Source organism: Dromiciops gliroides, chromosome 1 (genome assembly GCF_019393635.1).
Source record: "Dromiciops gliroides isolate mDroGli1 chromosome 1, mDroGli1.pri, whole genome shotgun sequence".
Taxonomy (NCBI): Eukaryota; Metazoa; Chordata; class Mammalia; order Microbiotheria; family Microbiotheriidae; genus Dromiciops; species Dromiciops gliroides.
In genome coordinates this window covers 207,951,905-207,975,035 of record NC_057861.1, presented here as the reverse complement: position 1 = coordinate 207,975,035, position 23,131 = coordinate 207,951,905, and the positions used below count along the sequence as shown (strand labels likewise).

At 34.5% G+C, this 23,131-nt stretch overlaps 1 protein-coding gene and 1 non-coding gene across 2 annotated transcripts in view; one reads left to right on the top strand and one right to left on the bottom strand.

Annotated features, from left to right (window-relative positions):
- Positions 1–23,131, top strand: part of DOK6 (docking protein 6) — a 718,344-nt gene that overhangs the window by 382,010 nt on the left and 313,203 nt on the right. The gene's annotated exons all lie outside the window — the stretch shown is intronic.
- Positions 19,341–19,474, bottom strand: LOC122737767. Its single transcript, XR_006354544.1, has one exon. It is a non-coding gene; the product is annotated as a small nucleolar RNA SNORA64/SNORA10 family (small nucleolar RNA).

Here is a 23,131-nt window from a genome sequence, read left to right as displayed (position 1 = left end):
TAGACAGAGGATTTACTTAAAGTGTGGCCATGGCTTATCTTTATAACTAATCCCAACTAAATCAATTCCTTTTATCAAACCAGTACCATTACTGGAGTGGGCTCACAATAGAGAATCAATTTCATTCAAATAAGGGTACTTCTACAGCATGGAGTAAAGAGAGAGAGGGAGAGAGAGAGAGCGTGAGGGAGTGAGTGAGCGCTGCCAACAATGTACTGGGATTCCCATTTTTTCCCACTATTTTAGCCAGTGGATTCACAGGTAGAATGCCTTTAGATCCTATGCTGCCCATTTTCTAATTTACAATGCCTTGTCTCCAATTTCTTCACTTCCTGAGGCTCCAGTCAGTGAATGGAATCCCAGCAGGGAGACTTTTAGAAAGGCAGGGTCTATTACCTGTTAAAAAGTAACTCTAAAAACCCACAGGGAATTCACTCAATGTTCTTTCTTTGCCTTAGAATCCTGCCAACTGGGCCAAATTGTTAAATGTAAATGAACCTATTTGGAGATATTCTTTAAAATGATAGAAAGTTTATTGAAATGTATAAAATAAGTGATTGCAGAATATATACATTCATACAGGTAATCCATCTTGGACCACAAATGAAAGACAGTTACAACAAATTTTTGTACAGTCAAGACTACTCAATTATCTCTTACCATTCTAAAAATAAAACATACAGAACAACAAAATTTGCAGAATCAGAGGAACTTCAACACAATACCATTGGAGCATATGGAAAAACAGGGACTTGTATGCAATGACATCTGCAGCATATAAAATAGTAAGAACTTTTACATTGTCTAGAGAAAAACAGGTGCTTGAACACAATACCCTTTCAAAAGTGTACTTAGTTCCCAAAAATGTTTTCCAGTATTATCCATAAGTACATGATGACTATTAATCCTTTATCAGTACTCATATTAATAGGAATATCATTGCATACAGTGATGCTTTTTGTTAGACAACAAAACATTTCAATGAAATAGCATATTTCCATCTTGGTAAAACCCTTGGTTATAGAATAGAATATCTGAGCTTAGAATATTTAATATTTAGCCATGTAACCAATGCAAACCATTTAATTTCTCTGAACCTTGCTTTCCATATATTTAAAATGGGGCTGGGAATTCTTATACAATCTACATCAGTGTTGTTAGGTCATCTCTATTATTTAACTATGCAAATGAGTTATTATTATTACATTTATTATCTATGTTCTATTTGAAGAATGGATGCAAAAATGCAACTATTATTTCCTAATTTCCCTTATGAGGAAATGTAAGCTCAAAGTATTTAAGGTCTTATCCATGAGTCACCAAGCTAGTAAATAGAATCAAACTAGGAATTCATTTTAGGTCTTCTGATTTCTAATGTAGTACTCTTTTCACCATCCCACTCTGTAATCAGGGCAGGAGTAGGCATATGTAACTACTCTGATTCATAACTACTTCCTAGACATTGTGGGGACCAATTTTTAATTGGGGAGTGCTAGCTAAGCGGCTCACCACAATACCGGGGCAAGGAAGGAGACCGGCAGCCTCCCTCAAAACAGAACAGGATTTATTTTAACAACAACAAACTTTAAAAAAATACACAAATAGGATCAGTAGGATCAAGGGAAAGGAAATAAAATGGGGAAAGGGGAAATTATACAACCTGAAGAAATACCACCACCCAGGAATCAGCTGAGAATACACAGCAGAGCTCCTGTCGCCTTCCAGGTTCCAGCAAGAATGGTGACTTCTCCCCATTCCCCGAAACCCCACACAGCCCCCAACCAATTGTCTGGCCGCTCTGACAGTCACATGACTGCCCTCACTAGGCTTCCAATCATTATAATTTTGCCAGGCCCACATAGGCGTCAGCGAGTGGTAATGATGTAAGGTACCAGTGCCATGGCAATGGCTACAACCAGTGAGTAGACACCATGCGGTTTGTGGAGCCCCAGGCCTGTGCGTGCCGTGGCATAAAAACCTCAAATAACAATTAATTCTTTACAACATGGTTTCCCTACATAATCGAGGCAATTCTGGATACCCTCTGGGAGTTCTCTCCTAGGATAAGTGAGAGCTTCAGATTTATGTTTTAGTCTTACATACTGAAGATCCTCCAAAAGGTACTATGCCCACTCAAAGCATCTAACCAGTGGAAACCATTCTGGCTCACAACTCACTTGGCCTGTAGTCAGTGGCACAAACCCTGGAAGGTTCTTCAGTCTATGGAGGTTGGTGACTTGTTTTCATATTCTAGTATGGCTTTCAACAAGATACAATTAAATGGTACATGTTCCAATTTGCTTGGCCCTCATTTGTTTGTTTGGCCACATTATGCTGCTTAATGGAGCAATGCTTATTGGAGAAAATGAAACTGCTATTTTTCACTTGGTAATTTTGGAGATATGTAGATATAGGAAGAACAGGGTAGTTTTGCAACTATGTTTTTCCTGGCAGAAGAACATTGCAATGATTTTAATGCAGTTATATGGTATAGGATAGGAAATAAAACTTATTTTACTGTTTTGTTTTCAGAGCCTGAAAAATCAACATGCTATATTTGGGGAAAGAAAAAACAACTATTTTATTAGACCTTAGAGACTTGAAACACTTTAAGTACAAAAATGTAAAATGGAACAGAGATTTGTGAAAAACTAGTCATTTTTCACTCTTACACATTATGTTTTTGTGAATGGTAATCTGATGTAGTGGAAAGAGCATTGCAGTAGCATATAGGAAAGCTGAGTTCTGGTATCAGCTCTACACTTCCTAGCTGTGTGACCTTGAAAAAGACACAATCTTTCTGGGCCTAAACTATTTTCTCATTAAAAGGTATCTAATGGGGGGCAGCTAGGTGCTGCAGTGGATAAAGTACTGGCCCTGGATTCAGGAGGACCTGAGTTCAAATGCGGCCTCAGAAACTTGACACTTACCAGCTGTGTGACCCTGGGCAAGTCACTTAACCCTCATTGTCTCCCAAAAACAAAACAAAACAAAAAAAGAAGAGGTAGCTAATGTCTTACCTGCCTAGATGCAGAGATCTTGACACCTTAAGGTCCCTCCTATCTCTAAGATCTAAGGTCCTAACCAGCTATCATCAAGAAAGAACTTGATTGATTAAATTAAATAATTGGCTACCTATTCATTCCCTGATTAAATAAAGGCCAAAGCCCTCTAATGAAAACTTGTACCAATATAGCAAAGGGAATTCAGAGATATCATGATGGGTCAACAGGTATTCCACCAAAAGCTATAGGAATTTCAGTTTACTTTTCACTGAACAATGATCTGTTTAAGTAATCAGTCTTTTAAAAGTTGTCCTACTCACAAAAAAGAGATATAATAGAAAATTATAATGAAAAAAATTAAGCAAAATGGAAATTAAAAGGTAGGTGGTATAGGGAATGGAGACCTAGACTGGGAATCAGAATAAACCTCAAGTACAATTCTGTCTTGAGACTTACTGTGACTACCCAAACCTTGTAAATTCTCTCAACCTCCTTTTTTCATCAATGAAAAGGAAATAATAATAGCATCTACTACTTAGTATCGCTAAGGGGATCAAATGAAGTAACATGTGTAAGGTCCTTTACAAACCTTAAAATGCCATGTAAATATTGTTATTTTTATTTTCTTTTTATCATTATAGTAACTCTCAACATTAAGAATAGCATTTAGAAAGTGTAATTCTTCCTTTGTGTTACTTTTTCTGTCTTTCTGAATTCCTGATTGAAAGTATATAAATTCAAATATAAGCATATATGTATGTGTTATTCTGTACTCTAAATCTATCATCTCTCTTTGAAGAGATAGTATTGTTTCATCATCAGTCCTTTGGAATCATGGATGGACATTTTATTGATCATATTTCTTACAACTTTCCAAGTGGTTTGTCTTTATTTTGTTATTATTATTGTATATTCTAATGGTTCTACTCACGTCATTCTTAATCAGCTTATCAGTCTTTAAAATTATTCATTTTTAGATATTGAAGTTATAAATTATTCTTTCCGTAATTCACTTTGAGTCAATACATACAAGTCCTTCCATGTCTTTTTTAGTATCATCTAATTCTTCATTTCTTTTGGCACAATAGAATACTAAAACATTCATATATCATTTTCAGTCACCCCCCAAAAAATTCACTCAAATTCTCAAGTCATTTTTGTCAATGATTAAGGGCAAGTGAGGAGGAAATGGCTCAATACTTTTTTTCTTCAAAAACACTTCCCATTAAATAAAAGTCCCAGAAAGAGAGCTGGTGTTTCAGTGACAGAAAGAGCAGATTGCCAGCATGGAGAAGCTTCTCATTGAAATGTTGATCATTAGAACTACTAACTCATAAACTTTACCTTTTCTTGACCTTAGACAATGAGGGCAGGGAAGATTAAAACTGAAAATGACTTTTGAGGCCATCTGATCCAACTTCTTTTTATATAGTTTAGAAAACCAGGGCCCAGTGAAGATAAATGATTTTCCTGAGGTTAAACCCATAATGTGACAGGGCCAAGAATTCAATAAAGGTCCTCTTATTCTGAAATCAAATTTCCATTGCCCAATATTTTCCACTGTGCTAAAATCTCTAAGGTCCTTTACAACTCTAAAATCCTGTGATTTCTATGAATTTAGCTCAGAAATCACTAACCTTTCTGCATATTTTCTCTGCCTGTAAATAAAATATAGGCAATGACCTTTACCTTCTCAACTGGACCAGCAGCAATAATTGCATATAATGTGAGCTCAGATAAAAGTTTTTGAATAATCCTAATAATCCTAGTGATAAAGATAAGATATCTGCAATCTTCAATTGACCCCTTAAGGGCAGTGCTGTGTGGGGGGAAAAAGAGGCATAGGCAGCACAGTGGATAGAGTGCAGGACCTAGAATCAGGAAGTCTTATCTTTCCAAGTTCAAATCCGGCCTCAGATACTCACTAATTGCATGATGCTAGGGAAGACACTTAACCCTGTTTTTCATGGTTTCCTCATCTGTAACCACTCCAGTATGTTTGCCAAGAAGACCCCAAATGGGGTCATGAAGAGTGAGACACAACTGAACAACAGCAACAAAATCTAGGAGTAGAAACCTGGGTTCTAGCTTCATCTCTGCCCTGTATGACCTTGGGCAAGTCACCCTTGGGTCTCTCGGGTTTTGCGCATAAAATAAATGTTTTACTAATTCTCTAAAAGATCTCTTCTAGCAATAAAATTCTATGATTATAAGGTTTCAGAGAAGTCAACCCTTTTTTATTTGCCCAAATCACAGGAGGTATTCAGTAAATATCACCCTTAAGCACAATCTAAGAGATTTTGTCGGGCAGCTAAATGGCTCAGTGGATAAAGCATTCGCCCTGGATTCTGGAGGACCTACCTTCAAATTTGACCTCAGACACTTGACATTTACTTGCCCCTGGGCTAATCACTTAACACTCATTGCCCCACAAAAAAGAAAACTGTCCTGATATTTTGTCTTTATGAAACACTCTCTCATGATGAATAATATCTAAGATCATGTACTGTTATTCCTGGGTTTCAAAACTGATCCCCTGACACTTATTAGCTGTGTGTCCAGGAGTATGTCATAATCTCTCAGATCCTCAACTTCTTCATCTTTAAAAGGGAATAGATACTATTCGCATTACCTTACCTCATAGGTTTGTTGAAAGAAAAGTGTTTCACAAATCTTAAAGTAATATGTGTATGTGTACTTATATATGTGTATTTTAGTTACTTCTTTGGCCAATAATATAAATGTAAATATATGTAGTAAAATATATAATAGATTTACACACATAAATGTGAACTTGGTATAGACATACATCACATGTGCTACTGTGGTTATTATGCTTTAGCTAGTTTCCTGTCCAAATACTTTGCTCCTATGAGAAACTTGAGCCTTCAGCAGAAAGTTTGGGGATTCTATAGAATAATTCCAGCATGGAATGGGATTCCAACGCTGTGGAATCCCATTAAATCCTTTACTTAGTTGGCCACCAAATAAATGTAGAAATGTTCTCTGTGACATATATGATTGCAAACATAAACTCTTTCTTGTAGTGCGCATTATCTACTAACCTACCCCCCCCCTTGTGCATGAATATGCACATTTTTCCCTGTGTCCACATGCATTTGCTTGCATTTCTTTCTAGTTTGTATTTGGTCTCTGTATCATTCATTACACATTAGCATTTGCCAATGTTCCACATCAGCAAATTTTGCAAATGAATATATTATCAGGATCAGCAGACACATGTTTAGTTATTATTCTGGCCACAGATACTGCATAATAGCTTTCCTACATGGGAGTGAAGGAACAGGAAAAAAAAATCTCCATGCTCAGGGCTTTTTTATGTTTGCTGGCCTTACAAAGGGGATATTTCTATCTTTTAGGTGAAGCTTTCATGAATACATGGTGCCTCAGGTTATTCTCCAGTTTGCTATGCCCTTGGACTGGCCCTTTACTACTCTTTACTCTAATGGATAGCAGTAGGTCAGAGGGATTGAGAGGGACAGAGGAGAGCAGATACAAGAAATTTGACTACCTTTGCTCTACAGGATTAAAATAAATAATGTAACTGACAGTTAAAGGGAAGTGAAAAAGAAGTATGTTTTATTTATTTGAAATGTTTTCTATTATTGATGGAAATAAAAACAAACTATAGGTCAGTGTAATTTAGTAGAAAGAACATTTTTCATGGAATTAGAATTCGATTTAACAACTGGGTTCAATTCAACAACTATTCATTGCACACCTAGTTCATATAAAACAAGGATGCTCTAGTCTGGGCTCACTCTCAGGGAATGGCCAATTACCTCTATCCTCAGAGGGAATCAGGGACTGATTCCATTTTTGATACTCAACACTTTGTCAACTTCTTCAGTTAGCTCTCCCCTCTTTCTGATTGAGGAGCAGGAGAGTGAAGCAGTAAATGCTTCACAAACCTTTGCTTTATAGAGGGATCCGAACTTTCATACCTTCCCAGGTAACTTTCCGTTTTCTATCAGCATCTCAGCTTGGTTTCTGCCAGGATGCCCTTTTGATTTTCAGTTTCCTTTTGTTTACTGTCTTCTCCCATTACAGTATAAGTTCCTTGAGGGAAGGGATTGCCTTTCTCTTATTTTTGTATCCAGGACTTAGCCAGTGTCTGGCACAAAATAAGTGCTTAATACATATTTATTGAATTTAAATTGGACCAAAAGAGTGCTTGAGTTCCATAAAACTATTCAATCTCAATTAGTTTTACAAATGGATATTTACTTCCAAGATATAGCAAGAACAAAAGTAAAACAGTTACCTCCAACCTCTTATACTACTTTGGTCAGGGGGACAGGAGATGGCTCAGACTTTCTACATTGCATTGATCCTACCAAGTTCACATTTAAATTACTAGATAAGTAATTGGGTTGGGTCCCAAAGGTCATTCTTTGCTCCTTGGCTATAAAGTTTAGGCCTGGTTACTAAATGGGTCATGGAATCACACACAGAATCCTGGAGGCTTGCTCCCCTGCCTTTCAAAATTTACAAATTTGGAACTTTTCAATTCATCTTTTTCACATAAAATAAACAAGCAAAACAAATTATGAGCTATAGGATCAAGGCCCAATTTCACAAGGCTACAAGTTGGCCTCAGAGGGAGAAGATCTAAGACCGCCCTCCACAAGTTATCATTCACTTGGCACCACCAGAGAAGGGGGTAAATGAAAAACAGATATCCATCAAGAGACAGAATCCCTGAGTATAACCCATACCCAATTAAAATATAATTGGGAAATGTTTAACAAACTAATAAAAAATCCAATAAAACATAAATAATATTATGTGCTTTTCTAAGTGAATATGTACCCACAGGGATCCTTAATATATGATTTAGTGGTCCCTGTTTCTATTTGAGTTTAACATGGTTAATCTATTGTGAGATTTAAATACCACACTATTGTGTCTTGAAGGCACTCTCAGTTCTTACTATGTATCCCATCAAAGATGTTTCTCCAAACCATGTAGGTAACACACCAAAACAAGTTATAGAATTTCTCCACATGTGCTAAAGTTTCACCAAGGTATTTCCATTATACTTCATCATGACTTTCCTGAATTCAGCATCTCCAGCTTCCTGCATGGGAGGAGACACTGTCAGAAGCACTTTAAACATATGCCAATCATCATTACATGTTCAAAGAAGAGAAAATTGAAGCAGTCCCTGGCCTAGCCCCAGATATGGCACTTATTCATTCTTTGCACATGGGCAAATTCTTTAACATTTCTGAGCCTCAAATTCCTACTTTATAAAATGAGACCAATAATACTTGCACTAGCTAACTCAAGAAGGTATTTTAAAATGTAAAACATCCTATAAATATGTTATTATCTTATGAGAGAATACTGACAAAGCTCTCATTTTAATACCAATCCCAAAAAATGGAGTTAAAACTAAGGTCATTTATATAATAAATGAAAAGAATGTCTACAATGATATTACCAAAGGGTAGGGGAGTCTCATATTTAAAACTTTTTTCTCCTTGCTGTCATAAATTAAAACAAAATAAAATATGCTTTGATGGCAATGATTTGAAACTTGAGCAGTAGTAAAAGACACAATCCCCTTTTAATTATCTGCAGTAATGGAGATGAGAGCTGAGAGTAGGAAAATCCAAGAAGGATAATCCCCAAATAATTTGCATTTAGTTAGAGGATATGTTTTTACATTTCTGAACATTTCTGATATTCTTGGAATCACTTCAAACAAAATATAGCACAATGAGACCTGACTAAGGAGGAACAAAAATAGGCTAGGTTTTTTTTCCCCCCCTATCTGATCCTTGCTCAATCCTATCCTACAATCCCTTCCTTGATGGAAATAGCTTTCTGCAAATAGCTCTCAGCCCAAACAGAGCTGCCCTGCATTTATGTTCTCTGAAGCAGAAATAGGATGTGTTTTGTTTTTCAAAGTCTAAGCAAGAATAACTGTAAGACTTGTTAAGTGGAATAGATACCATTTACAAAAGTATTACTATTATGGTGCCTTACTTTTGTATAGCACTTAAAAAAAAAAAACCTAAATAAACAGATGCTAACCACTTTAGGCACCATCTAAAGAAAGAGCTATTTATCATCACCCTCATATGGCAAATAATTAAGCAGAGTTCCACAGGTGACAATTTTCAATGAACTTGAAAATAAGGATTGCCCCATTATGAGGTGGACCATCCACCATAGGAACTGAAAATTAGCTACAAAAAAATAGAGATTCTATCAACTAAACTATATGAATCGTGTTATGTGAAATATCCTGAAAAGAGTGACCTATCATAAAGTTTGAGAGGATTAGATCAAGCATTTGTTTTCCACCAAGAGATATTTCTGACTGAATTCAATAAAAAGTTACTTGACATTTAAAAAAACCTGAGGGGCAGCTAGGTGGCTCAGTGGATAAAGCACCAGCCTTGGATTCAGGAGTACCTGAGTTCAAATCCAGCCTCAGACACTTGACATCTGCTAGCTGTGTGGCCCTGGGCAAGTCACTTAATCCCCATTGCCCCATGAGGGAAAAAAAAACAAAACAAAACCTTAGTTACATTTTAGTTTTACATATACGATGTGTTCTCAATATATAATAGCTCTTTCCACTTATGTTCAAACAACTCACATTTGGAATCATTTAACTTTTATGAACATTATTATCCTATAGCATGAATCTACTAAACATTACAAATGCCACATTTCTTTTTACTGTTCATGTCCCCTTTTTTTCCTACTGCTTCTACATATGGCAACCCCCCACAATAACTAGTCATTTAATTAGCAGTAAGCTATCACTTTTCCTCATGTAAAAATTCTTTGAGCTCAAGGCAAGGGTGTGCTAAGGCCAATTCTAACTGATTTGGCAAATTGTTAAAATTTCAATGTGAGCATTTCCATCTCAGAAGTCAGTTATAAATCAGGATTTAATTTGGGTGTTTTGTTGATAGTCTAGACTGAAGTAAATGTTAACAATTCAAAATTATCTTAAAAGTGTGTGTGCATACATCTTTTTTCCCCAAAGAGACTGTTATAAAGCATTTACCTATACACTCCTGGCAAAAAGGATTCTTTTGTTTTGGTTGGGTTTTTTGTGTGAGGCAATGGGGGTTAAGTGACTTGCCCAGGGTCACATAGCTAGTAAGTGTCAAGTGTCTGAGGCTGGATTTGAAGTCAGGTCCTCCTGAATCCAGGGCCAGTGCTTTATCCACTGCACCACCTAGCCACCCCTGGCAAAAAGGATTCTTACAAACTATACAGTTTATTTTATGAAGGAGGTATTGAGGCTCAGAGAAGCCAAGGAATTTGTCTATAGTCACAAAAACTAGTTAGTTACAGAACTGAAACTCAGGCTGAGGTATCCCTAATCCTCAACTGCTTCTCTTTCCATTCTACATATCTTCCAAGCTCACATGCTGTTGATATAGATTCTTCAAGATTCTGTCTGGAGCACTCTTGTCTTTGTATGTCCTCTCCCTTAGAGATTTTCCCTATAGCTTTACTCATCAACACAATGCAGTTGATTTCCAAATCCACAACTCCACCTCCTTCCCCATCTCTTTCAGAGCTCTGTTGATGTTAAAGAGGAGCATTGGAATTGGAGCCAGAAAACAGAAGTTCACATAATGCCTCAGATACTTACTATGTACTCTTAGGCAAGCCACCTAATCTCATCTAGCCTCAAATTCCTCTTCTTTTAAATGGAGATATGGATAACCCCTCTTTCATAGGGTTCTTGTGAGGATCAAATGACATTAACATGTAAATCTCTATGCAAATATTAAAGTGCTATAAAAAAGTGAAGTGTCATTATTATTGCTCTGTTTTCAATACCTGAAGCCAGGACCTTAAAAATTCAACATCTTTAAAACAGAACTCATTATCTCTTCTCCCTATCACGTCTTCTCTTCCCTATAATTTCTTTATGTTTGTTAATAGCACAGACACCTTTCCACTTATCCAAGATCAGAGTTCTGGAATAACATATGAAGTCAGATTTGACTTCCTTTCCCATCATCTCATATTTTAATTCAGTTGAAAATTTCTGGTTTTATTTCTATGATATATCTCACAAATTCCTCCTTTCCATTGCCACTGCCATCACCCTAGTTCATGGTTTCATCTCTTCTTAGACTATGAAGCTATTGTATAGTTTTCTTACTCACGTCTGTGCCTCCATTCTAAAATCTGTGCTTTACCTCACTATTTAAATAAACTTCTTAATACCATTATGTCACTTATTAACTTAGGGGAAAAAATAACAAAGGCTTCTCATTCCTTTTTGTATAAAGTATAAACTCCTAACACTGGATATCAAGACCCTACACAATCTATTTTGATCCAATCCATTTTGCCTTCCTTCATACAATATCCCTTCATATTTTCCATATTTCAGTCAAACTATATTATTTCCAGTACTTTGAGGTTACTTTGTGTCCTACCCTGTCTTGTCTCTTGCTAAAGTCATGTCCCTATGACTAAAATGGACTCTCAAACACCTTATCTAAGTTTTCTTGAAGTATCTTCCTACTTTAAGGTTGATTGATTTAGTATTGTTTGAATTGGGTGAGAATGAGAAACTAAGTACCTACTTGGGAATGATTAGATATAGGCCACAGCTGGCCTGCCCTGAGTGACTTATACTTCTGACTTCAGCAGGGGGACCACTCTCAGCCATGCAACTTGAAGGGCTTCCCTTTTGGCAGAGGGAGAGAAAAAGTAGAAAAGGGAACATGCTCTCTTTCCTGTTGGTGAGCTGCTGAGAGTAGACTGGAGAGGGGCTGCACAGCTGACTCCCATAGAAACTATGGACCCCAGACAGTGAGTTAATAGAAACAAAGCCAGGTCTTTGAATTAGCTGAGCTGGAAGCAAGTTTGGGTATTGAGTCAGTCTTTGCTAGAGCCAGGATGCTTATCCATTTTTCTCTTCCCCTATTCCCTTGACCCTGGCTTTATTAACTTCACCTTTGTTGTACATTTTATTACCATTAATAAAACCTGATTTGTTTGTGGAAAAGAGGCTGTTAATCTCCTTTCTTATTAGCCTGGGAGAAAAAACTAAAAAAGGCAGTTTGGAAGGGAGGAAACTTTTGACCTATAGGTCTCTCATTATTTTCTGAACCCCAATATTACAGTGAGCCATCCAATTAACTCTCCCCATATTAAATTTGGATCTTACAAGGTACAGTTTAGATATAATCTCTTCCATGCCTTCCATGACATACCCTCACCCCTGCCAAGATGAAGATCATCTCTTATACTTCAAATTTCTCTTATCATCTTCCTTGGTTCTCTTTTTCACACTTGATTCACTATACCATGTATAGTACTTATTTCTATGCTTGTCCTTTCCTTTTTTAGGTTGCAAGCTTCTAGAATACATGTCATTCCTAATGTTAATTTTTTTCATATTTTTCTATCTTTAATCATAAAATTCTGCTACATGAATATATCTTGATTTATTTTTTTCCTCTATTTTGGGATGGTTAGATTGATCCTAGGATGTTTTTTTTGATATTACAAAATAATTATTCTATGAAAATATTTGAATAGACAGTTCATTGGTTTATTTTATAATACACGAAGAACATATTTTGAATAATATAATTTTAGGTTTTTTTTTTTTTTTTGCTGAGGCATTTGGGGTTAAATGACTTGCCTAGGGTCACACAGCTAGTGTTAAGTGTCTGAGGTCGGATTTGAACTCAGGTCCTCCTGAATCCAGGGCCAGTGCTCTATCCACTGCACCACCTAGCTACCCCAATTTTTGTATATTTTAAAGTTTATTGAATAGGTAAATGATTGCTTTCAAAAGATTCTTTGTTATTATAATTCAGCAATGACTGTATATCCTTTTTATCCCCAATCCCAATCATTGTTTTGTTATTTTTAAGATATGCCAAATTTGGGGGAGTAAAATTGGGCCTCAAAGTTGCTTTGAATCTCTTATAATTATTGTTGTTTGAGCTTTTCAAAAGTGCAGATTAACTGAATTTCCTAATTTTAAAAAATAATCTTTCAATTATGTATTAAAGGTTAGCTTGTAAACTTTAAACAATTCCTTTTATATGTCAAGCTGTTAAATCATAACTATTTGCTGTTTTATTATAACTTTTTGATATAGTGATCATATTTACCTAATATTACCTGCTTTTTTAACATTTAAAATTGTTCATCTGTATGATTTTAATAAATAAATGACTATATTTCCATCCCATTTTCTTCTATTTTTTAAACTTTTCCCCTAATATTGAGCTGAAATTCAGTGGTATATATTATGTAAAATAATCATCTAGATATATTCTGTGCCAAATTGTTAAACAATTTCCTCAAGTATACTGACATTTCATTTTTTAACTCTCCTTTTTATCTATTTACTTTTAACATTTATCTTTTTACTTACCTCATCTCTCACTCACCAATTGAGAAGGCAACCAATATGATATCAATTATACATAGGAAGTCATGCAAAATATCTCCATATTAATTATATTGAAAAAATTAAAACCAAAAAACCCTGTAAATATGGGGGGGAGTATGCTTCAATTTGCATTCCATGTTCATCAATTTTCTCTCTAGAAATGGATAGCATTTTTCATCATGGATCCTTTGAAATTGTTTTGAATCATTGTCTTGATCAAAGTAGCTAAGTCTTCCACAGATAATCATCATTATAATATTACTGTTACTGTGTACAATGTTCTCCTGGTTCTTCTCCCTTCAATTTGTCATATGTCTTCCCAGGTATTTCTGAAACTACTTCACTCATCATTTCTTATAGCACAATAGAATTCTATTACTATAATATAACACAACTTATTGAGCTATTCCCCAATTGATGGACATCCCCTCAGTTTCTAATTCTTTGCTTCCACAAGAAAGAGTTCTGTAAGTTTTTTAAACATATAATTTATTTTCCCTTTTCGTTGATCTCTTTGGTATGCAGACCTAGTAGAAGTATTGCTGGGTCAAAAGGTGTGCAGTTTTATAATCTTTTGGGAATAGCCCTAAATTCTTCTCCAAAATAATTGGACCAGCTCATAACTCTACTAACAGTGCATTAGTGTTCCTTTTTTCCCTGTATCCCCTCCAGCCCTTATTATTTTCCTTTTCTGTCATGGTAGCCAATCTGATAGGTCTGAAGTGATATCTCAAAGCTATTTTAATTTGCATTTCTCTGATCAATAGATGTGAAACATATTTCACATTACTATTGATGGCTTTGATTTATTCTAAAAACTACCTAGTCTTATCCTTTAACCATTTATCAACTAGGAATTATACTTTCTCTCTCTGTCTCTCTCTCTCTCTCTCTCTCTTTCTCTCTCTGTATGCATGCATGCATGTATGTATGTACATATAAATATATACCTATATATGTACATCTGGCTGTTACTTATGCATTGAGAAATGAGGCCTTTATAAAAAAAATTGCTCTAAAATTTTCCTGTTTTCTATTTTCCTTCTAATTTTGTTTTATTTGTGCAAAAGTCTTTTAATTTCATTTAAATAAAATTCTTTTGCTTGTGTGATGTTTAAAATCTAAATTGTGGTTGCCTTAAATCAGAAGCTTCAGCTCCAGTCTAGCCTAGAGTTCCAGCCTGGTTGGGTTCTTCCTGAAGTCCTCCTCCACGAGAATGCTTTAATCAGGAACACCCTTCGAAAGCTGTTTGTGGAAGCTTTTTTATACATCTGGAACAGAGGCGGTCCTTACACACTGCTTTAAGGTGACTGGTTGGCGTCATCCAAATCCATTGTCTTTGAAGGTGGTCTCAAGTTAAGTTCACAGTCTAGTTTCTGAGAACAATACCTTCTTAAGGGATAGCCAGGTGTGATTACAATCCAATTAACTTGAAGTAGGCTTAATTAGCAGTCAATCACTTTCACTTGATTCAATCAGTATAGATTAATCTCCAGGTGGGTCTTTGAGTGTCTGCTAAATCCTATTATTTCATCACACTTGCCATAATCCTCTCTATCTCTTATTTGATTAAAAAATTCATTTCTTATGTATACATTTGACAGCTACACTTTTCTATGGTCCCTTATTTTATTCATAATATGGTCCTTTATGTCTAAATCATTTACCCATTTTTACCTTATTATGATATGCCATGTGAAATGTTTATCTATACCTAGTTTCTGCCAAATTTATTTCTAGTTTTCCCAGCTATTCACAAATGGTGACTTCTCTTACCCCCACCATTCCACAAAGCTTATATATTTGTGTTTATCAAACACCAGATCACTATGGTCACTTACTACTGTGTATTATGTACCTAATCTATTCCACTGCTTCACCATTCTGTTTCTTAGCCATTAACAGATTGTTTTGATGATTACCATTTTGTAATAAAATTTATAGTCTGGTACTGCTAGACCATTCTCCTTCACCTCTTTTCATTGATTCCCTTGGTATTCTTGACCCTTTGATCTTCCAGATGATTTTTAAAAAATTCTCTAGCTCCATAAAATAATTATTTGATAGTTTGGTATGGTAATTAACAAATAAATTAATTTAGGTAAGATTGTAATTTTTTATTCCTACCAATGAAAAATTAATATTTCTCCAGTCGTTGATCTCTGTCTTTATTTATATGGAAAGTATTTTGTAATTTTGTACATATAGTCCTTGGATTCTTCTCGGCAGGTAGACTCCCATGTATTTTATAATGTCTGCATTTATGCTAAATGGAATTTCTCCTATTTCTTCCTGTTGTATTTTGTTGGCAATATATAGAAAATTCTTTCAACTAGTTTTTTAAATTGATTCTCTAGAGTTCTCGAAGCATCCCATCATATCATATGCAAAGAGTGATTTTTAAAATTTCCTTATTTTTTGTTTCCTTATTTTTATTCCTTCAATTTCTTTTCCCTGTGTCATAGCTATGGTTAGCATTTCTAACACAATATTGAGTAATATTGGTGATAATGGGCATCCTTACCTCACCCCTGATATTATTCAGAAGGCATCTAGCTTATCCTTTTACAGATTACGTTTTCTCTTTGTTTTAGGTAAATAAAAATTATAATTTTAAGAAAGGTTCCATTTATCCTCATGATTTCTAATGTTTTTAATAAGAATATGTGTTGTATTTTGTCAAAAGCTTTTTCTGAATCTATTGTGATAATCATATAATTTTTGTTATTTTTCTTATTGAAGTGGCCAATTATGCTCATAATTTTATAATATTTAAACAGCTCTGTATTACTGGTATAAATCCACTCTAGACAGAGTATATGACTTTTGTAAAAAAAAAAATTTTTTAAGTGTTTTTCCAGTTACATGTCAAGATAGTTTTCAACATTTGTTTTTATATGATTTTAAGTTCCAAATTTCTCTCTTTCCCTTCCCTCCTCTATCCCCGAGACAGAAAGCAATCTTATATAGGTTATATATGTACAATCAAATTAAACATATTTCTGCATTAGTCATGTTGTAAAAGAAGAATCAGAATAAAAGGGAAAAACCTCAAAAAGTTTTTAAAAAGCAAAAAAAAAAAAAAACAAACAGAAACAATATAGTTCAATATGCATTCAGATTCCACAGTTCTTTTTTTCTGGATGTGGAGAGCATTTTCCATCATGGGTCCTTTGTAATTTTCTTAGAGTGTTGTATTGCTGAGAAAAGCTAAGTCCATCAGAGTTGATCATCACACAATGTTGCTGTTACTATATATAATATTCTCCTGGTTCTGTTAACTTTGCTCAGCATCAGTCCACTTCAGTCTTTCCAGGTTTTTCTGAAATCCGCATACTCATCATTTCTTATAGCAAAGAGTATTGTATTACATTAATATACCGCAACTTGTTCAGCTATTCCCCAATTGATGGACATCCCCTTAATTTTCCAATTCTTTGCTCAGAGTATATGACTTTTATAATCTCCTGTATTTTATTTAAAATTTGTAACTCAATGGCCATTAGTTAAATTCGCCTAAAGTTTTCTTTCTGTTTTAGATATCAAAACCAGAGAAGAAATTTGATAGAATTCCTTCTATACCTATTTTTTCAAATATTTATATAGTATCGAGATGAATTATTCTTTAAATGTGAGATAGAATTTCCTTGTAAATCCATCTGTTCCTGGGGAGCTCTTTTATGGCATGGTCAATTTCTTTTTCTAAGACAGGGTTATTTAAGGATTCTATTTCTTTTTTTAATCTGGCAATTTATATCTTTGTAAATATCCATCCATTTCATTTATATTGTCAGTTATACCGGCATATAATTGGGCAAAATAACTTTTAAAAATTGTTTTAATTTTACCTTGACCCTTTTATTTTCATGCTACTAATTTGGCTTTCTTATTTTTCTTATCAAATTAAACAATGGTTTAATCTGTTTTATTGGATGGATTTTTTCATAAAACCAGATGCTAGTTTTATAAGTTCATTTTTAAAAACTTTCAATCTTATTAATTTCTCCTTTGGTTTTCAGAATTTCCAGTTTGTTATTTCTTTGGGGATTTCTAGTTTGTTCTTTTGCTGTGGTTGTTTTTCAGTCATGTCTGACTCTTCATGACCACAGGGACCATGCATACAAGGTCTTTCTATCCTCCACTATCTCCCAAAATCTGTCCAAACTCATGCTCATTGTTGCCATGACACTATCCATCTATCTCATACTCTGTCATCCCCTTCTCCCTTTGCTTTGAGTTTTTCTCAACATCAGTATATTTCCCAATTAGCCCTGTCTTCTCATTATATGGACAAAATATTTAAACTTCAGCTTTAATATTTGTCTTTCCAAGGAATAGTTCAAATTAGTTTCTTTAAGCATTGACTGATTTGATCTTCCTTCTATCCAAAGGACTCAATAGTTTTCTCCAGCACCACAATTCCAAAGCATCAATTTTGCAGTTCTTAGCTTTCCTTATATTCCAACTCTCAGATCCATACATTACCACTGGAAAAAACATAGCTTTGACTATACAGAACTATGATGTCTCTGCTTTTTACTATGCTGTTCAGATTTGCCATAACTTTTCCTGCAAAGAACAAGCATCTTTTAATTTCATGGCTGCAGTCACTGCCTGCAGTGATCTTTGAGCCCAAGAATAGAAAATATTGACACTACTTCCATTTCTTCTCCCTCTATTTGTCAGGAAGTAATGGGACCAGTTCAATGTTAAGCTTCAAACCAGCTTTTACACTCTATTTCACCCTCATCAGGAGAATTCTTAATTTGTCACTTTCTGCCATCAAAGTATATAATCTGCATTCTGAGCTCATAGATATTTCTCCCAGCAATCTTAATTCTGGTTTTTCATTCATCCACACTGGCATTTCACATGATGTACTCTGCATATAAGTTAAATTAATAAGGTGACACTATATAGCCTTGTCCTGCTCCTTTCCCAGTCTTAAATCAATCAGTTGTTCCATGTTCAGTTTTAACTATTGCTCCCTGAGCCACACTCAGGTCGATCAAGAGACAAGTAAGATAATCTGGTACTCCCATCTCTTTGAGGATTTGCTATATTTTCTTGTGATCCTCAGTCAAAGGGTTTGGTGTAATTAATAAAATGGAAGTAAATGTGTTTTTTTCTACAACTATCTTTCTCCATGATCTGAAAAATGTTGGCAGATTAGTTTTCAGTTCCTCTGTATCTTCCAAAACCAGCCTGTACTTCTGGTAATTCTCAGTTCATATACTGCTAAAGCTTTGCTTACAGAATCTTGCTAGCATGTGAAATGAGCAAAATTGTTTGGAAATTTGAACATTCTTTGGTATTGCCCTTCTTTGGGATTGAGACATAAACTAAACATTTCCAACCAAGAGGCCACTGTGTAGTTTTCCAAATATGCTGGCATTTTGAATGAAAAAAAATAGACAAACCTTTGATTAATTTGTTTGTAGGATGTTTATGCTCTAATATATAGTCAATTTTTATGAAAGTGTCATTTTCAACTGAGAAAAAAGCTGTTCTCCCTTCTATTCTCATTCAGTTTTCTCCAGAGGTCTATCACATCTACCTTTTCTAAAATTATATTCAACTCTTTAACTTCTTTCTTATTTATATTCTGGCCATATTTCTTTAGTTCTGAGAGAGAAAAGTTGGGGTCCCCCCACTAGTACTGTGTAGTTTTACTATCTATTTCCTCCTATAACTCATTTAACTTTTCCTTTAATAATTTGGATGCTCTGGCATTGGGTGGATATTTCCTTGGGACTAATATTTCATTTTCTATTGTACTGTTTAACAACATGTAGTGTCCCTGCTTGTCCCTTTTAATTAGGTCTACTTTTGGTTTTGATTTTGCTTGGCTAAGATTGCTATCTGCCTTTTTTACTTGAGGTGAAGCATATAGATTCTTTTTTTTTTTCAGTTGTCAAATCCTATAAGGAACAGTAAGGCCACTGCAGGTCAAGCTGTTGTCCAAGGGAATTCTTGTTCTTTCTCCTGTGTATGACAGTCACACCATACTTGGCCAAGTGCAACTGAGCAGAGCTAAGGAGATTGGAAGCATATAGATTCTAATCCAGCCCTTTATTTTAACTCCTTGTGTATCTCTTTGTTTCATGTTTATTGTAAATGACATATTGTTGGATGTTGATCTAAACATTCTGCTATTCACTTCAGGTTTTCAAGTGAATTCATTCCATTCATTTTCATACTTATTGTTTATGATTGTGGATTTCTCTCCAATCTATTTTCTTCCATTTATCCTTCTCCCTTTCTTTTTGCCCTGTCCCTCATCAAAAGTCTGTTTTACTTCTGACTAGTACTTTCCTTAATCCACCCTCCCTTTTATCATATCCCACATTTTCCCCTCTTTCCAACCTACTTCGTTTTGGGTATGAGAGATTACTATATCCAGCTGAGTGTGTGTGTGTGTGTGTGTGTGTGTGTGTGTGTGTGTATTCTTCTCTCTTTGAACCAGTTCTGGTGAGAGTGAGATTCAAGCATTGCCTGCTTTGCTGCCTCCATTTTCCTTCTACTATAAAAACCCTTCCTTTAATCACTATTTTTATGTAAGATAAATTTCTTCATTCTTCATTTATCTTCCCTCTTCTAATGCATCCATTTGTCTCACTTCTTCATTTTTTTGAGATCATGCCAATATAATCAACTCACAACTGTACCCTCAGTCTATGTTGAGTCCTACTAATTGCCCTAATAATGATAAATTTTTTAGTTATTACCTGTATCATCTTCCTTTATAGGAGCATAAGCAATTTAACCCTATTGAGTTCCTTATTATTTAAATTTCATGTTTACATTTTATACTTCTCTTGAGTTTGGGTTTGAAAGTAAATTTTATATTCATTTTTGTCCATTTCCCTTGATTCAATTTTGCTATATAGCTTAATATTTACTTTATAACTTAATTTTTCCCTTTCCTTCCAAATTATTATATTCTAAGTCATCCCCTCATTTAAAATGGTATTTACTAAATTTTTTGTAATCCTGATTGTAGTTTCATGATATTTGAATGGTTTCTTTCTGCCTGCTTGTAGTATTTCTCTTTGACCAGTTAGCATTGGAATTTTGCTACAGTATTTCTGGGTGTTTTCATTTGGGGATCTTTTTCAGAAGGAGATTGATGCTTTCTTTCAATTTCTATTTTACACACTGTTTTTAGGATATTGGGACAGTTTTCCTTTATCATTTCTTGAAATACCATGTCTAGCCTCTTTCATTTATGATGACTCTCAGGCAATCCAATAATTTTTAAGTTATCTCTCAATCTACTTTCCAAGTCATTATTTTTCCATTGAGATATTTAATAATGACACCAAAGTTTTGTTGGTTAATCTGGTACATCCTGAACTTGATGAACTTATTTATTTTCTCCATTATTTTTTTTGGCTGATTCACTTGTATTTTTATATGCATTCTTATGTGCCATCTACAAATAATGATGTTTTGATCTCATCATTTTAAATTTAATAGAAATTCCTAGAATATATCATAGAATACTGGTGAAGGTAGACATCCATCTTTTGCACCTATGTTTGATGGAAATGTTTCTTATATTTCTCCATTATAAATTCTTGCCCTTGTTTTTCCCTACTACTTTTTTTTCCTCTTTCTCTCTTATTGTTATTCCTCTCACCATAATCACTCTTAGTTACCTTTCATTATTCCCTAGACTTTTTTCTTTTATTCACAAAATTATTCTAATAATTAGATGTCTATTGTGTTCTCTATAAAAAAATGGTATATTTTCTTACCTAAAACTTCTAGGCTTAAATACAAGCTGAAATCCATTAGAAGCAGTCAGTTATTGGAAATATATGCCTGTTGCGGAAAGACAACCATAATATATTTAATAAGTTTTATTATAGTTTTATTATAACAAGAAGATAATGAATAATTGAGGAAGGATAAGATAAAAATTGGGTAGCACTGTGAGAAAAGTAAAATATTGAATAGCATAGGCAAAAAAAGTAAAAGAAAAAGTTATAAATCTAACGACGATTGTATTAACTAACTTCTGAGCTACTTCATTGTGAAAAAATATGGAAAGCATGAATATGAGTCACAGAAAAACAAGATAAATAACAAAAGTACCAAATTAAACAGTCTATGAAAAAAGTATTAAAAAGAATTAAATATGTATAACTTGCCCAAACAGGAACTAAAGGAGATATACTTCTATACTTTTTAAAGGATGAATGCAAAACAAAAGTAATAATTTTGTGTGCCACATTAAGTGAACTATGAAAAATCCTATGTCAGCTATATATTAAATGAGTGTTCTTTAAGATAAGATTTGTTCAAATAAAGCATGAAGACAAACTAAAACATTAAGTCAGAGAGGTTCCATATTATCATTATATTATTCAATGTAATGAAAAATATGGAGAGATTAAACACAGACTTGTTCACTAATTCTTACTGTCCAGACACTGGGAAATGACAATCAAAACTGGAAAAAGGAGATTCTAGAACAAAGAAAAAGGAAATTGTGTTTTATCTATCTGAAATGCAGGACCTAGATTCAAATACTGCATCTGGCATATACTGGGTATGTGACCATGGTCTAATGACTTAACTTCTCAGTGGCACCAAGTGAACTTCCAAGAACACGTTAGGTCATAAAAGAGCTGACAAACTACATCAATGGAAGTTGATGATATATTAGAATTTTCTCCACACAGATGAAATCAAAAGTTTTCACACCCTAAAAAAAGGTTGCCCATAGTCATTCATTATGGAGAGTGTTAATACAAGATGAAAATTTATGTGTATGTTTATATATGTATGTGTGTATGTATGTACATGTATGTATATGTAGGTATGTGTGTATATATGTGTGTACATGTGTGTATGTGTATCTATCTATCTATCTACCTATCTATCTATCATCTATCTATCCATCTTTCTGCAGCTACGTAGTGTAGTAGATAGAGGGCCAGGCCTGAAGACTAACTTTCCTGAGTGTAGATCTGGACAGTTACTAGCTATGAATCCTAGGCAAGTCATTTAACCCTGTTTGTCTCAATTTCCTCATCTATAAAATGAGCTAGTAAAAGAAATGGCAAGCCACTCCAGTATCTTTGACAAGAAGACCTCAAATAGTGCCATGATGAGTTGCAAACAACTGAAACCCCTTAACAACAAAATATGTGTATACACACACATATATTTGTTTGTATAATTAATATGTGTATGTATCTTAAAAATTATTAAAATACATTACTGGATAACAGATACTTTCAAGGATCTTACATTCTAAGGAGACAAATTATAAGTATTGGTACTTCCAAGATAAATGCAGAGTAGATGGAATGAGCCATAAGAATGGAAGTCACTATCAGCTGGTAGGGGAAAGAACAGGAAAGGAATGACAAGTGTGACTATGGGGCTAGAAGTGATTGCTTTCCACTGTATCAAAAATGAAAAACCAAACAGACATTATTGCTATCTCTAACCCTTAATATATTTCAACCACAAACTTAGTTTACAGAGGTACCTTTATCTGAGTCTCAGGTTAATGATGAGCTAACTCCTCTAATTACATCCTTTGAGAAAAGTACCATTGATGAGGTAATATTTGGACTATATTAATGAAAGTCAGGGATTCTAAGAGGCAGATTTTAAAAGGAGAGATTTCCAGAAAAGGTGAACAGAAAGAATAGTATGAATGCAGGAAGTGGAATGCTTAGAT